Consider the following 15662-nt stretch of genomic DNA (forward strand, 5'->3'; position numbering starts at 1 on the left):
CTTTATTGTTGAGTCACAGGGAAAGCCCCAAGCTTAGCTAGAAATCATATCAAATACATATGTAAATATTTACCTATTTATTTATACATATATAATTCCATAGATGTAAATTAGATGAGCTAAATTTGCTCTAGTGTCTGGTGATTCGAATCTTACAACTAAGTGTGAAGCACATACAAGTCTGAGGCTCTTTCACATAGGACACACCAAGTTTTCAAATGACCAGTCTCTGGGCAGGGTCCCAGTCATGTCATGACCATCTGAGGATGAGAAGGGGCAGCTGATGGGGTCGACAGGTGGCCTTTCTCTCCGGTGCTCCATTGATCACTGCTGGGGGCATTCTGCACACACTCTCCGGCTAGTGGGTCCCTGTGCAACTCTCTCCATGGTTTCAGGACAGCTCCCATCCCTGAGCATGTCCAGCCCCTATTTTAATGCTGTGTTTGGAGGTCATCTCATGCCCTTCACATGAAGGGCTCCCTGTGATGAGCCGGCAGGAGGTGAACCTCGTTTTTAATCCCAGCTCCATCATTAGGAAACCGTGTGTCTTGCACTTCCGGCCTGATTACAAATGGGGGTGGGAGGGCTGTGGCCCTTCTGATCCCTGGGAGGAAGATGAGATCATATTTGTGCACATCTGTGTGTTGGTGTGTGCACACGCATGTGGAGTATTTCTTTCAAGAAGTGGGAAAGCCCATGAATAGCAGGAAGCACTTATTTTTTCCCCCCGCATCTGCCAATGTTTTCTGGGTCCTTGGAGAGGCACTAAACACCTGGTTCTCACCATAAACGCTCTGCAGAAGAGCGAATCCATGCTTCCCTCTGGGCAGGACCTGCGGGACCCAGGGACCACAGGGCCTTCATCCCAGACTCACCTGCCTTCCCAGCACAGGCAGCCTATACCCATGCAGGCATAAGGGTAGCAAGTCATCTTTTAATAACGTTCATCGGTATATTTGGAAAGACAGTTTCTGTGAGCAAGAAAACAGAAATGAGTTGCTTACTCCTTGTAAGGGAAGACTGTTCAGTTTTATTGTATCTTTAATAACCAGAGAATTAACTCTGACACGTTTGACTGCCACTAGGAAGGGAAAACAAAAAGCAAACAACCCAGCAACCCCTTGCTTCACCCTGCACGTGTTTGTTTTTGAAATGCTATGAATAAAGAGTTTAAATACTGTCCAATACTCATGAAGATTAGTGAATAACCTTCTTCTTTTTAAATATATATACCTGCATACATGCGTGTATAGTTATCATCCCACTTTTTTATTATGAAGGATAATTTGTGGGTAGACAAGAGGGTCATGTCAAATTATAGCTGCAGGGGTCACTAGTTTTACGAACTTGGAAAATCACTCCAATTCACTTTTCTTTATTTATAGGTGGGATTGCAGTGATGCCCACCTCAAGAGGTTTCGTGAAAATTCGATTGGAAGAGTCCATAAAATTTTATCTAGGGCAAGCAATAAGGAACCACGACCACACAAGTGGCAATGAAAAATTAAAAGTAATCTTCGTTAAAAAATGTGAAGTCAGTTTTTAAAGCACCATAATCACATGAAACCACATGAATCCACAATGGAGAGGAGTTCCTGTCTAACTGCATACTGGCTTCTTGCCGTTCCCACACCTCCCTCTCTGGTCCCATCTCTGTGTGTGGTTTTGCTGCAGAAATAGGACAGACTCCCTGAGATTCATCACCTCCTTCCGCCAAGCAGTGCTATGCTCGGGATGTTGCTAAATGTAAACACAGACCTGGATCAGCTCGTCGTCATTCATGGGCGCCTGGTAATCCACAGTGTACCTAAAACAGGACTTATCTGACCAGTCTCCCACTGACAGCCCTTCATGGTTCTTACTTCCTTTCTGTCTTTTCTGTAATGATGATGCTTACTTTTCAGTTTTTGTGAATGTGACCTCTTATTGGATAAATTCCAGAAAGTGGAACTGAACACTCAAAGGGTCCACATTGCTAAGATTTTGGGTCCAGGCTGACAAGTTGCCCCCAAAAATATCATGACAGTGTACTCCCCCACAAATAACACATGAGGACATCTACTTTCCCACAGCTTTTCAACCTTTGCTAATTTTTTAGCCCCAAATTATCTTTTTATTGTGATAATGCATTTAGTTTTGATTGCTAGTATAAAAGACGTGGTGAGGTGACATTTATGAAATTAAGTCACCAGGTTGCTGCAGAAAGTGGGAGACAGCAAACCACTGTGATGCACTGAGAGGACTGCAAGTTCCCTGGACTCAAGGGGAGGCTGGGGCCCTGTAGGCGACCCAGAGAAGGTTCTTCCAACCCATGGTTCTAAGGAAAGACAACGTACTCATGGTGGAAGACAGCTTGGGGGTGAATGGATTTACGACTCTGGAAGGGCTCATACCCATGGAGGGTGTAGGCAAAGCTGGAACAGTCTACCGGGGAGCCACCTAGTGACCCCCTTTAGTGTCGAGCAATGACTGTGAACCACAAAGGTTACAGACCTGAGGGCAGTGGTCCAGTACCCAGACCAAGAGAGGCATTCCCACCAATGAACACATCCATCTACAGAGCGCAAGCCTGACTCCTGCATCCCTGCTCTCCTTCTCTTTGCCTGATGTTTGGAGTAGGATGGTGGCCGTTGGGACCACGTAAGCCCCAGGATCTCTGGATAATTGAAAGGAAGTCTCAAGAGGGTAGAAATGCTATGCCATAGACTCTGCAGATGAGAGCATGTCAACATTGGAGCAATTTGCTGGGAAAGAAAGAAAAACCAAGCTGGGGAAACATACCCAGTGTCATTGAAAGAAAATTTCACATGATTACTGGCCTTGCAGAATTCATGTTCCGAAATTGTCCTATTTATAGCCTCCATCCATTTTTTCCTGGACTGCTTCTCTGGCTCTTGGAACAGGAAAGAGCTGTTTATATGCTGGTGATGTTGACGTTGTTGTGAACACTGGAAACATCAGGGAAGGGAAAGACCTAGGGGAGAGAAATGGAAATGCAAAGTGAAGCAACTTCTGGTTTGTGAAGACTTTTTGTTGACTTCTGCCTTCACCAATCAATTTTTAAATAGGTTAAGCAATAAAAACATTTTAACACATTTAGAAACCTTTTAAAGCATTCAGGGATTCCTAAGGGAGCCTAGAAACCTCAACTTCTTTGAGGCTTAGAAGCTGCAGAATGTGAGCTGGGAGTTGGGGGATGGATAGGGGAGAGGACTCAGTCATTCCATACGTGGCCCCGAGAATGAAGGGCTTTGGAGCAAGGAGAATGCCTGTGGTCAGAGTACTCTCTCTTTTTTTTTAAGTTGAAGTATAGTTGATATACAATATCATGTAAGTTTCAGGTGTACAAAACAGTGATTCACAATTTTTAAAGATCGTATTCCATTTATAGTAATTATCAAACATTAGTTAAATACCCTGTGCTGTACAATATGTCCTTGTAGCTTATTTATTCTATACATAGTAGTTTGTACCTCTTACTCTCTTACCCCTATATTACCCTGGTACAGTATGTTCTCTATGAGTCTGCTACTGCTTCGTTAGTTGTATCTTTTTAGATTGCACATATAAGTGATATCATACAGTCTTTTGCCTTTCTTTGCCTGACCTGGTTCACTTAGCTTAATACCCTGTAAGTCCGTCCACATTGATGCAAACAGCATTATTTCATTCTTTTTTTACAACTGAGCAATATTCCACTGTGTATATATACCACATCTTTATTATCCATTAGTATGCTGATGGACACTTAGGTTGCTTCCTTGTCTTGGCTATTCTTGAACATTCTAGTCGTCTAATCCATACTCCCAGTTGGAATTGGGACAACAAAGAATGTATCATTCAGAAAACAAGTTGACCTATTTTTGACAAAAAGAAAACCATGAAACCACATTTCAAAGAAGAGTCAGAAGTCTGATTTCAAATGGGAGCATGAATACTTACCATCCAGGAGCCTTGAGAATTCTCAAGCAAACATGTTCTGAACATCAGCTCCACGCCAGGACACAGAGCTGTGTGGGCACCAGGATTTTTAAAGATGTGAATGAAATAAACGATTTCAGTCAAGAAGCAGCCCAAACTCTGTAAAGATATGCAGATGTGTCAACATACAAGTGCAATGCAGCCGCAGGTAGTGGCATGTAATGACAAACACAGTTCAGCAGAGCAGTTAGGATCAGAGGAGCTGAAGAATAACCAGGTTCCAGTCGTTAGCTGTGTGACCTTGGACAACTTGTTTAACTTCTCTGTGCTTCACTGCTTCATCTGTAGAATGAAAATAATACTAGTCCCTACTTCCCAGGTTTGACTGAGGATGAAATTAGTTGATACTCATGAGTGAGCAGAACAAAGCCTGGAACATAATAACAGCTCAGGAAGTGTTAGCTGTTGTATGTTCGTAAACAGCTCCCAGCCTCAGCCTTCCCATCTGTAACATGGGAGTAATAATTAGAGGTTGCCTTTAAATTATGACCATGGGGCTTTCCTAGTAGTTTAGTGGTAAAGAGTCTGCCTGCCAATGAAGCAGACATGGGTTTGGGAATATCCCACATACTATGGAGCAACTAACCCATGGGCCACAACTACTGAGCCCCTGCTCTAGAGCCTGAGAGCCTTAACTACTGAAGCCCATGTGCCTGAGAGCGTGTGCACCAAAACAAGAGAAACCTGTACGGTGAGAAGCCTGTGCACTGCAACTAGAGAGTAGCCCCTGCTTGCAGCAATGAAGACCCAGCACAGCCTTAAATAAATAAATAAAATTTTTAAAAGGATGACCAGAATCCAACAACATATTAAAAAAATCACACACCATGACCAAGTGGGCTTTATCTCAGGAATATAAGGATTTTTTAATATCTACAAATCAATCAATGTAATACACCACATTAACAAATTGAAAGATAAAAACCATATGATTATCTCAATAGATGCAGAAAAAGCCTTTGACAAAATTCAACATCCATTTATGATTAAAACTCTCCAGAAAGCAGGAATAGAAGCAACATACCTCAACATAATAAAAGCTATATATGACAAACCTATAGCAAGTATTACCCTCAATGGTGAAAAATTGAAAGCATTTCCCCTAAAATCAGGAATAAGACAAGGGTGCCCACTCTCACCACTACTATTCAACATGGTTTTGGAAGTTTTGGCCACAGCAATCAGAGCAGAAAAAGAAGTAAAAGGAATCCAGATAGCAAAAGAAGTGAAACTCTCGCTGTTTGCAGATGACATGATCCTCTACATAGAAAACCCTAAAGACTCTACCAGAAAACTACTAGAGCTAATCAATGAGTATAGTAAAGTTGCAGGATATAAAATTAACACACAGAAATCCCTTGCATTCCCATACACTAACAATGAGAAAACAGAAAGAAAAATTAAGGAAACAATGCCATTCATCATTGCAATGAAAAGAATAAAATACTTAGGAGTATATCTACCTAAAGAAACAAAAGACCTATACATAGAGAACTATAAAACACTGATGAAAGAAATCAAAGAGGACACAAACAGATGGAGAAACATACCGTGTTCATGGATTGGAAGAATCAATATTGTCAAAATGGCTATACTACCCAAAGCAATCTGTAGATTCAATGCAATCCCTATTAAGCTACCAAGAGTATTTTTCACAGAACTAGAACAAATAATTTCACTATTTGTATGGAAATACAAAAAACCCTGAATAGCCAAAATAATCTTGAGAAAGAAGAATGGAACTGGAGGAATCAACCTGCCTGACTTCAGACTCTACTACAAAGCCACAGTCATCAAGACAGTATGGTACTGGCACAAAGACAGAAATATAGATCAATGGAACAGAATAGAAAGTCCAGAGATAAATCCACGAACCTATGGTCACCTTATCTTCGACAAAGGAGGCAAGGATATACAATGGAAAAAAGACAACCTCTTTAACAAGTCGTGCTGGGAAAACTGGTCAACCACTTGTAAAAGAATGAAACTAGAACACTTTCTAACACCATACACAAAAATAAACTCAAAATGGATTAAAGATCTAAATGTAAGACCAGAAACTATAAAACTCCCAGAGGAGAACATAGGCAAAACACTCTCCGACATAAATCACAGCAGGATCCTCTATGACCCACATCCCAGAATTTTAGAAATAAAAGCAAAAATAAATAAATGGGACCTAATGAAACTTAAAAGCTTTTGCACAACAAAGGAAACTATAAGCAAGGTGAAAAGACAGCCCTCAGATTGGGAGAAAATAATAGCAAATGAAGCAACAGACAAAGGATTAATCTCAAAAACATACAAGCAACTCCTGTAGCTCAATTCCAGAAAAATAAATGACCCAATCAAAAAATGGGCCAAAGAACTAAACAGACATTTCTCCAAGGAAGACATACAGATGGCAAAAAACACATGAAAAGATGCTCAACATCACTCATCATCAGAGAAATGCAAATCAAAACCACAATGAGGTACCATTACACACCAGTCAGGATGGCTGCTATCCAAAAGTCTACAAATAATAAATGCTGAAGAGGGTGTGGAGAAAAGGGAACCCTCTTACACTGTTGGTGGGAATGCAAACTAGTACAGTCACTATGGAGAACAGTGTGGAGATTTCTTTAAAAACTGGAAATAGAACTGCCATATGACCCAGCAATCCCACTTCTGGGCATACACACCGAGGAAACCAGATCTGAAAGAGACACGTGCACCCCAATGTTCATCGCAGCACTGTTTATAATAGCCAGGACATGGAAGCAACCTAGATGCCCATCAGCAGATGAATGGATAAGAAAGCTGTGGTACATATACACCATGGAATATTACTCAGCCATTAAAAAGAATTCATTTGAATCAGTTCTAATGAGATGGGTGAAACTGGAGCCCATTATACAGAGTGAAGTAAGCCAGAAAGATAAAGACCATTACAGCATACTAACACATATATATGGAATTTAGGAAGATGGTAATGATAACCCTATATGCAAAATGGAAAAAGAGACACAGATGTACAGAACAGAATTTTGGACTCTGTGGGAGAAGGCGAGGGTGGGATGTTTCAAGAGAATGGCATCGAAACATGTATATTATCTAGGGTGAAACAGATCACCAGCCCAGGTTGGATGCATGAGACAAGTGCTCGGGCCTGGTGCACTGGGAAGACCCAGAGGGATCGGGTAGAGAGGGAGGTGGGAGGGGGGATCGGGATGGGGAATACATGTGAATCCATGGCTGATTCATGTCAATGTATGACAAAAACCACTACAATATTGTAAAGTAATTAGCCTCCAACTAATAAAAATAAATGAAAAAAAATAAAAAGGATGACCATTACCAGATGAGACTGTGCAAAGACTTGGAGCATGGTCAGGACTGTTCAAAGGCAAAATGTTACTTGAATGATAACGTTCCCCTGCAAGACTCTTCAGCATATAAGGTGTGTGTTTGTGGATTACATCACAAGGCCATCTGCCTTAACTTTCCACAGTGTTACACTTTGTGATTTTACAAGTATTTGTTGGTGATGAGGCCAAAATCATGCTGTGATGCTCTGCCTCCCATGTCACACATCCCGTTAAAGAGAAGCAGAGGGGACATATATACACCTATGGCTCATTCATGTTGATGTTTGACAGAGAACAACAAAATTCTGTAAAGCAATTATCCTTCAACTGGAAAAAAAAAATTTTTTTTTTTAAGAGAAGCAAGTAATGGATACAAATCTAGCTCACACAAGACTGACAACAAAACCTTTTGCCTTCCCAAAGATACAGGAACCCAGAACCTGCTTGCTTCTGCTGGGCCGCCGAGGAACCATACACGTGCAGCCTCTGGGGATCAGCACCAGGGTAATGGATTTGCGCCATCACAGAGTCAGGCCCAAAGCAAAGTCCTCACCACCAAGTGAAGGATTAGTACGGATGGAGCGGCATAACTAAACTGCTGACCACGTGAATTGCTGTCATCATTTGCCACTCTCCAATCAGCTTCACCGACTATGCAGGGAAGTCCCCACTGGTGTCTGAAACCTTCCCACCCCGACAAACGACCCCTGAGGACACTAGCCCATCCTCCTTTGTCCATAGGCTTCCCCTTCCAGCCCCTCTCTCCACCTGTCCAGCTCTTAACCACCCGGAAAACCCCAAGCATGCACTTTCCAGCTTGAATGTTTGAGCTGTTCATTTCTAAAGCCCCTCATGCTTTCCTGCAAAACCTTTAAAAAGAGCAGACAGATAGATGAGGCCAAAATAAACACACAGGTCTTACCCGGCCCATCAGAGATGCTCCAAACCATGAAAACAGGACTTCATAAATGTTGCTCTGTTAATACCAGGTCAAATGTTCCTAATCACTAGAAAGTAAAGTAAGATTTCTGTCAAGTTAAATGCCATTGTTCTCATCATTAGACCCTGGCATCTGAAAATAAGAGAGAATGTGTCTTCCTCTTTGCTGTGAATGACAAGCCATGAGCCATCTTTACTGTTGACTGACAGCTGTTTAATAAGCCATGTGATGGGATAAAGCTTGTCTTTCAGCCTAACTAGTGGCTCATCTCTGTCCCTAAACACCTGCTGAAAGTGAAAGTGAAAGTCTCTCAGTCACGTCCAACTCTTTGTGACCCCATGGACTATACAGTCCATGGAATTCTCCAGGTCAGAATACTAGAGTGGGTAGCCTATCCAAAGATCCAGCAGATCTTCCTGACCCAGAAATTGAACCAGGGTCTCCTGCATTGCAGGCTGATTCTTTACCAACTGAGCTATCAGGAAAGCATAACACCATACCCTGTTACCACTACAGCCACGGAAATCTTAAGTCTGTTAAATGGACATTTCTTTTTTTTTTTTCTCCCAGTTATTGAATTTGGAATGTTTCAGGTTACTGAGACAATCAAACAAATAATGATTAGATATCATTTCTACGTGTCACACCAAATGCTTTCGGAATGCCTCTTTTTTGTTAGCTTCATATATTTTGGTGATTTGTTTTCTGTTCCTATCACTGATGCTGAAGTAGCTTAATGCAGTGGTCCTTGTCTTCCAAGAGTTTCTCATCCAAGTAAGGCAGTGGGATCAACCACTGTGGAACAACTGGAAAAGGCGGGATAATCAGGGAATGAATGACGGTGGGTTTCTGAGTGAAGAACACCCCTGAGAGCTGGCACAATCAAGGAGAACTTCTGGGGGAGGTGCTTCCGCTGGTCAGAACCCTCCCATGATAAGAGGAGACAGACCGTTAGCTGGCCCTGGACCATGGCAGGTGAGCATCAGGGTCGGTCCCTGGAGGACCTCGTGAGGCAGTGGGGGTGGCGGTGGGACCTGGTGCCTTGCGATACGTATGGTGATGGAAAATGAATGAGCAAGGAGACAGATGAAAGTAACCTTTGAGGAAGGTTAATCTGGCTGTAGTGCACAGAATGGGGGGAAATGGGGGAGAATGGTCTGGCCATTCGTCTGTGAGACTGTCGCAGAGATTCTGGGGTGATGGTCGCAACCTCTCCTAAAAAGACACACCTAGAAAAAGTTGAGGGGAAATAACAGGACTTGGTGATCTGAGGAATAGTGAAGGTATCTATGGGGCTTGGAATACATGGTTCTCCCTGTTTTCAAAAAAAACCAATGACTTTGAGTCAGCTTTGGGGGGCTACACTCAAGACTATAGAAAACCCTAAAGACTCTACCAGAAAATTACTAGAGCTAATCAATGAATACAGTAAAGTTGCAGGATATAAAATTAACACACAGAAATCTCTTGCATTCCTATACACTAACAATGAGAAAACAGAAAGAGAAATTAAGGAAATGATACCATTCACCATTGCAACAAAAAGAATAAAATACTTAGGAGTATATCTACCTAAAGAAACAAAAGACCTATACATAGAAAACTATAAAACACTGATGAAAGAAATCAAAGAGGACACAAACAGATGGAGAAATATACCGTGTTCATGGATTGGAAGAATCAATATTGTCAAAATGGCTATACTACCCAAAGTAATCTATAGATTCAGTGCAATCCCTATCAAACTACCAATGGTATTTTTCACAGAACTAGAACAAATAATTTCACTATTTGTATGGAAATACAAAAAACCTCGAATAGCCAAAGTAATCCTGAGAAAGAAGAATGGAACTGGAGGAATCAATCTGCCTGACTTCAGACTCTACTACAAAGCCACAGTCATCAAGACAGTATGGTACTGGCACAAAGACAGAAATATAGATCAATGGAACAGAATAGAAAGCCCAGAGATAAATCCACGAACCTATGGTCACCTTATCTTCGACAAAGGAGGCAAGGATATACAATGGAAAAAAGATAACCTCTTTAACAAGTGGTGATGGGAAAACTGGTCAACCACCTGTAAAAGAATGAAACTAGAACACTTTCTAACACCATACACAAAAATAAACTCAAAATGGATTAAAGATCTAAATGTAAGACCAGAAACTATCAAACTCCTAGAGGAGAACATAGGCAAAACACTCTCCGACATAAATCACAGCAGGATCCTCTATGACCCACATCCCAGAATTTCAGAAATAAAAGCAAAAATAAACAAATGGGACCTAATGAAACTTAAAAGCTTTTGCACAACAAAGGAAACTATAAGCAAGGTGAAAAAACAGCCCTCAGATTGGGAGAAAATAATAGCAAACGAAGCAACAGACAAAGGATTAATCTCAAAAATATACAAGCAACTCCTCCAGCTGAACTCCAGAAAAATAAATGACCCAATCAAAAAATGGGCCAAAGAACTCAACAGACATTTCTCCAAGGAAGACATACAGATGGCTAACAAACACATGGAAAGAAACATCACTCACTATCAGAGAAATGCAAATCAAAACCACAATGAGGTACCATTATACGCCAGTCAGGATGGCTGCTATCCAAAAGTCTACAAGCAATAAATGCTGGAGAGGGTGTGGAGAAAAGGGAACCCTCTTACACTGTTGGTGGGAATGCAAATTAGTACAGCCACTATGGAAAACAGTGTGGAGATTTCTTAAAAAGCTGGAAATAGAACTGCCATATGACCCAGCAATCCCACTTCTGGGCATACACACCAAGGAAACCAGATCTGAAAGAGACACTTCATCGCAGCACTGTTTATAATAGCCAGGACATGGAAGCAACCTAGATGCCCATCAGCAGACCAATGGATGAGGAAGCTGTGGTACATATACACCATGGAATATTACTCAGCCATTAAAAAGAATTCATTCGAATCAGTTCTAATGAGATGGATGAAATTGGAGCCCATTATACAGAGTGAAGTAAGCCAGAAAGATAAAGACCATTACAGTATACTAACACATATATATGGACTTTAGAAAGATGGTAACGATAACCCTATATGCAAAACAGAAAAAGAGACTCAGATGTATAGAACAGACTTGTGGACTCTGGGAGAAGGCGAGGGTGGGATGTTTCAAGAGAACAGCATTGAAACATGTATATTATCTAGGGTGAAACAGATCACCAGCCTAGGTTGGGTACATGAGACAAGTGCTCGGGCCTGGTGCACTGGGAAGACCCAGAGGGATCGGGTGGAGAGGGAGGTGGGAGGGGGGACTGGGATGGGGAATACATGTAAATCCATGGCTAATTCATTTCAATGTATAACAAAAACTACTGTAATGATGTAAAGTAATTAGCCTCCAACTAATAAAAATAAATGGGAAAAAAAAAAAGAAAATTTAAAAAAAAAAAAAAAAGGAAGCAGCGGTTTGGAAGGAGACCCTGCACAGACTTCCTAAAGGACCAACACGATTCCTTTACAGGGGGCTCCTCACCCACAGCCCTGCCATTCCAGTGTTACATGAAATATCCTTCCTTATCATTATGTGAGCCTCAGCAGCCTACAAATCTCACAGGAATAACTTCCCGCCTTCTCTGGAGGCTTGATCCCAGAGCTGCAGACCCCGAGCCCCTCATCAGGCCGGACTGACTGATGGCCTGGTGTGGACACAGCACCCGGCTCCCTGCCAGGACACCTTCAGCACCCTTGGTGAGCAGGTCCAACTGCAGGTCAGCTGGTCTCCCATGGGTTGGGTTACAACCCTTAACAAAGCAGACCTGGAATTCTCCTCATGGAGCACAGTATCCAAAATATCCTTTATAGTGAAGCACATTTAAAGGTTTCTTTTCAAAACATCCTCCCAACTACTGAAAACAACCTTTTTCTTTATTATTTTTCACAGTGCAGGATAGCACAAACAACCTTGATCACTCATGTGTCTAAAACACCATTCTAATGAAAGCAATGATAAATCAATTGTGGCTGTCACAGGCCGTTTAGATTTGGCAAATTTGCGGACTTCAGTGTACTCACCTGGCTAAGTCATGCCCGGGACTGTAGAGTTTCTAGGAAGGACACATCACTGCTGAATTCTACTTCCAAACTCTGAATCCTGGGAACATGCATTACACCCCAAAACCAAACGCTGTATTGTTATAAGGCCTCGTAAGCAATGAAGAGATGGTTAATACAGTATATGACACCAAAGATAAATTATCCAGTTATACCTCCCATAATTAAGAAAGAGGCATGAAATCAAAGGTAGAGACCTAGACAAAAAAAAAAAAGGAAAGCAGTTATACTTGTAATTCTGGCTTTCTGGCTATTCTTGTTTGCTTCATAAAGTGATTGTGTTTGCACACACCTCAGTGTTCATAGCAGTAGTGTTAACAACAGCCCAGACATGGTAGCAAAAGAAGTGTCCACCAGCTGATGAATGTTTTCTATTGCCTGCCAAGGCAGGAGATGCAGGAGACGTGGGCTCAGTTCCTAGATCCAGAATATGCCCTGGAGAAGGAAACGGTAACCCACTCCAGTATTCTTGCGTGAGAAATCCCAGAAACAGAGGCACAGAGTGGGCTATAGTCCATGGAGTTGCAAAGAGCCAGACACAACTTAGCGACTAAACAACTATGTATATATATAGTCACATCTTCTCCATCCATCATATATATATATATATATATATATATAAAACCACCGAAAGTGAAAGTCGCTTAGTCATGTTCAACTCTTTGCAACCCCCCATGGACTATACAGCCCATGGAATTCCACAGCCAGAGTACTGGAGTGGGTAGCCTTTCCCTTCTTCAGGGGATCTTTCCAACCCAGGGATGGAACCCAGGTCTCCTGCATTGCAGGTAGATTCTTTACCAGCTGAGCCACAAGAAAAACCCCATATATATTATGTATAAATATACATAAAACTGCTCAGCCATAGGAAAGAATGAAATTTTGCCATTTGCAATAATATAGATGGACTTATTATTTTGCTTAGTGAAATAAATCAGAGAAAGAAAAATATGGTATTTCTCACTTATAATGTGCGATCTAAAAAAATAAAACAAATTAGTCAATGTAATAGAAGAAGAAACAGACTCATAGATATAGAGAACACACTAGTGGTTATCAGTGGGGAGAGGGGAGATGGCGGGGGCAAGATGGAGGTAGGGGATTATACAAACTACTATGTATAAAATAGATAAGCAACAGGATATATTATACAGTATACCTGGTATTTTATAATTACTATGAAAAGTATGATCTTTAAAAGTTGTGAATCACTATGCTGTACACCTTACACTTACATAATATTGTACATAAGCTATATCTCAATTAAAAACTCTATAAACTCATCCCCCGCCCCCTCCCCCAGTGTAAAGAGGTGATTAAATAAGAATGAGGTCATCAAGGTGGCCCTGGCCATATCTGACTGGTGTCCTTAGAAGAAGAAAGGCTCAGACACAGAGGAAGGCTCACATAAGGACACGGGGAGAAGCTGTCGACGTGCCCAGGAGAGAGGCCTCAGAGAAAAGAGCCTGTCCTCACCTTCCTCCAGGACTATGAGAAATAAGTTCCTGTTGTTGAAGCCGCCCCACTGGTAGTGTTGGTTATGGTGGCTCAACACACTTGGTGTGAGTGTGTGCCCAGCCCAACCTCGCTCCCTCTGCCAACTGGAGCTTTTCCATCATCCCAGGCCTGATAAGTGACAGGTGGTGTCACAGGACCCTGGCAGAGCTGTAGACACCAGACCCATTAAATCATCAAAGTTCAACTTCCTCTACCTTCCTGCTGGGATGTGCAGTGGCCGCAGGTATGGGGAGATCCAGCCGAGATGAAGGCCCGAGCAGAAGAGCGTCAGAGCAAACCCTCTGCAGGACCACACACCCTGCCTGGGAGAGGAGGTTCCTCCAAGCAAAGTGCCTGATTATAGATGTTGTGATGTGGGGAAAACAGGATCAAACTGGTTGATCAGAATTCAGACACGAAAGAAAAGACTGAACTTGATTTGGAGAATAACAGAAATTTCTGTCTCTGAGACAAAAAACCTTGGGAACAGATTTGCTAGTTTTTCATTCTTAAAAATAGAATTTAACTGTCACATCCTCACACCAGGATGGGTTTCAGTTCTGAAATCAAACGTGTCCTTGTTCACAATCAGTGTTCCATGACGGTAATCAAAAGATGAAAATTTCACTTTTTGTCTCTTTTTCCCTGTTCATCTGGACAATGCATTGCTTTTCCTTTGAGTGTGTTTTAAACTTTCCCTATTTCTTCATTTTCTTTAAAACCAAAGGCTTCACATTTTAAAATTAAGATGAGAAAGAAACATATTGTTTATGGTGCAAAGAATCCCAGATCTCTTTGATCACTGATATACTCTCAACCAATGTATTTCTATGAGTATAAATGTCTCAATAATTTATTTACAAAACAGCAGCAAATCAACATGACCTCATCAGCGGACACTAACTAGTTGTGTTGTCTAGAAAGTGCTGACGTGGTGCTACAGCTGTTGGTGATTCCTCCTGATGAGTGGAGGGGAACAGAAATAGAATTTCTTGGCACTGATGGCCGTGTCTCCACACATACAGTCAGTTCCTTCCACTACAGGAGAAGAAGTGCCGAGCCACATGGCCCCACGAAGATTAGATGCAGGGAGGGCTTTGGGAGGGAGAAGGTGGGAGGTGAGTGCTGGGAAGTGGGGTCAATGGAATCAACACGGATGACAAGCCCGGAGTGACTAACACTTGGTGTGTCTTGGGTCACAGCTCTCAACTGGCTGACGGCCGTCAACAGTCAACAACTCCTACCAGAGGTGCTGCTCCTGTCCTCACTCGAAGCTGTTCCTTATCACTCAGTTGATGTTCTTCATCGCTTGTTTCAGCAGCTCATCAGACTGAATCCACTGCATGTCAGGCACTGCGGTAGACTCCAGAGTCGTGGCTGTGAGCTAAAAAGACAAAAATATTAACGTCTGTCCTTGCAATCTGTTATTAGCATCTTGAAGCTGTCACCTTATGAAACAGGATACAATAATCTGATTTCCTGCATTTTTAGGTTACAATTAAGATTTGAGTTATGTTTTGCCTTCATTGTTGTTTTGTTCAGTGGCTAAGTTGTGTCTGACTCTGCAGCCCTGTGGACGCAGCCTGCCAGGCTCCTTTGTTCTCCACTATCTCCCAGAGTTTGACCTCCTAAGAACCCCTAAATGATGACAGAATAAACAGGATGTGTATTTCTCACTCAAGGGGTAGTATGTGTAGCTAGACCCTTGATGATTGGGCAGCATTCTATCCCCCGGTGAGTTGTGTTTCTCAGGTGCTATTTAGGACCCCTCGGAGAGAAGTTCTTTCTCTTCCTCTGG

The 15662-nt window shown here is 42.0% G+C and overlaps 2 long non-coding RNA genes across 5 annotated transcripts in view; both read right to left on the reverse strand.

Annotated features, from left to right (window-relative positions):
- Positions 1-365: 365 nt before the first annotated feature.
- LOC139036495 (uncharacterized) lies at positions 366-4471 on the reverse strand. Of its 2 annotated transcripts, XR_011489257.1 has the most exons (3): positions 3943-4471; positions 2782-2974; positions 366-971 (listed from the first exon to the last, which is right to left on the reverse strand). It is a non-coding gene; the product is annotated as an uncharacterized lncRNA (long non-coding RNA). The 2 variants fall into 2 exon arrangements; XR_011489256.1 differs by having other exon boundaries at positions 366-2974.
- Positions 4472-8255: 3784 nt separating this feature from the next.
- Positions 8256-15662, reverse strand: part of LOC110129994 (uncharacterized) — a 146167-nt gene continuing 138760 nt past the window's right edge. For all 3 annotated transcript variants that reach the window (XR_011489497.1, XR_002311683.2, XR_011489496.1), the window contains exons 6-8: positions 15109-15248; positions 12329-12564; positions 8256-8338 (exon numbers count right to left, since the gene is read on the reverse strand). This is a non-coding gene — a long non-coding RNA (uncharacterized lncRNA). The remainder of the gene's footprint in view (positions 8339-12328; positions 12565-15108; positions 15249-15662) is intronic.

The sequence above is a fragment of the Odocoileus virginianus genome, chromosome 9, assembly GCF_023699985.2.
Source record: "Odocoileus virginianus isolate 20LAN1187 ecotype Illinois chromosome 9, Ovbor_1.2, whole genome shotgun sequence".
NCBI lineage: Eukaryota > Metazoa > Chordata > Mammalia > Artiodactyla > Cervidae > Odocoileus > Odocoileus virginianus.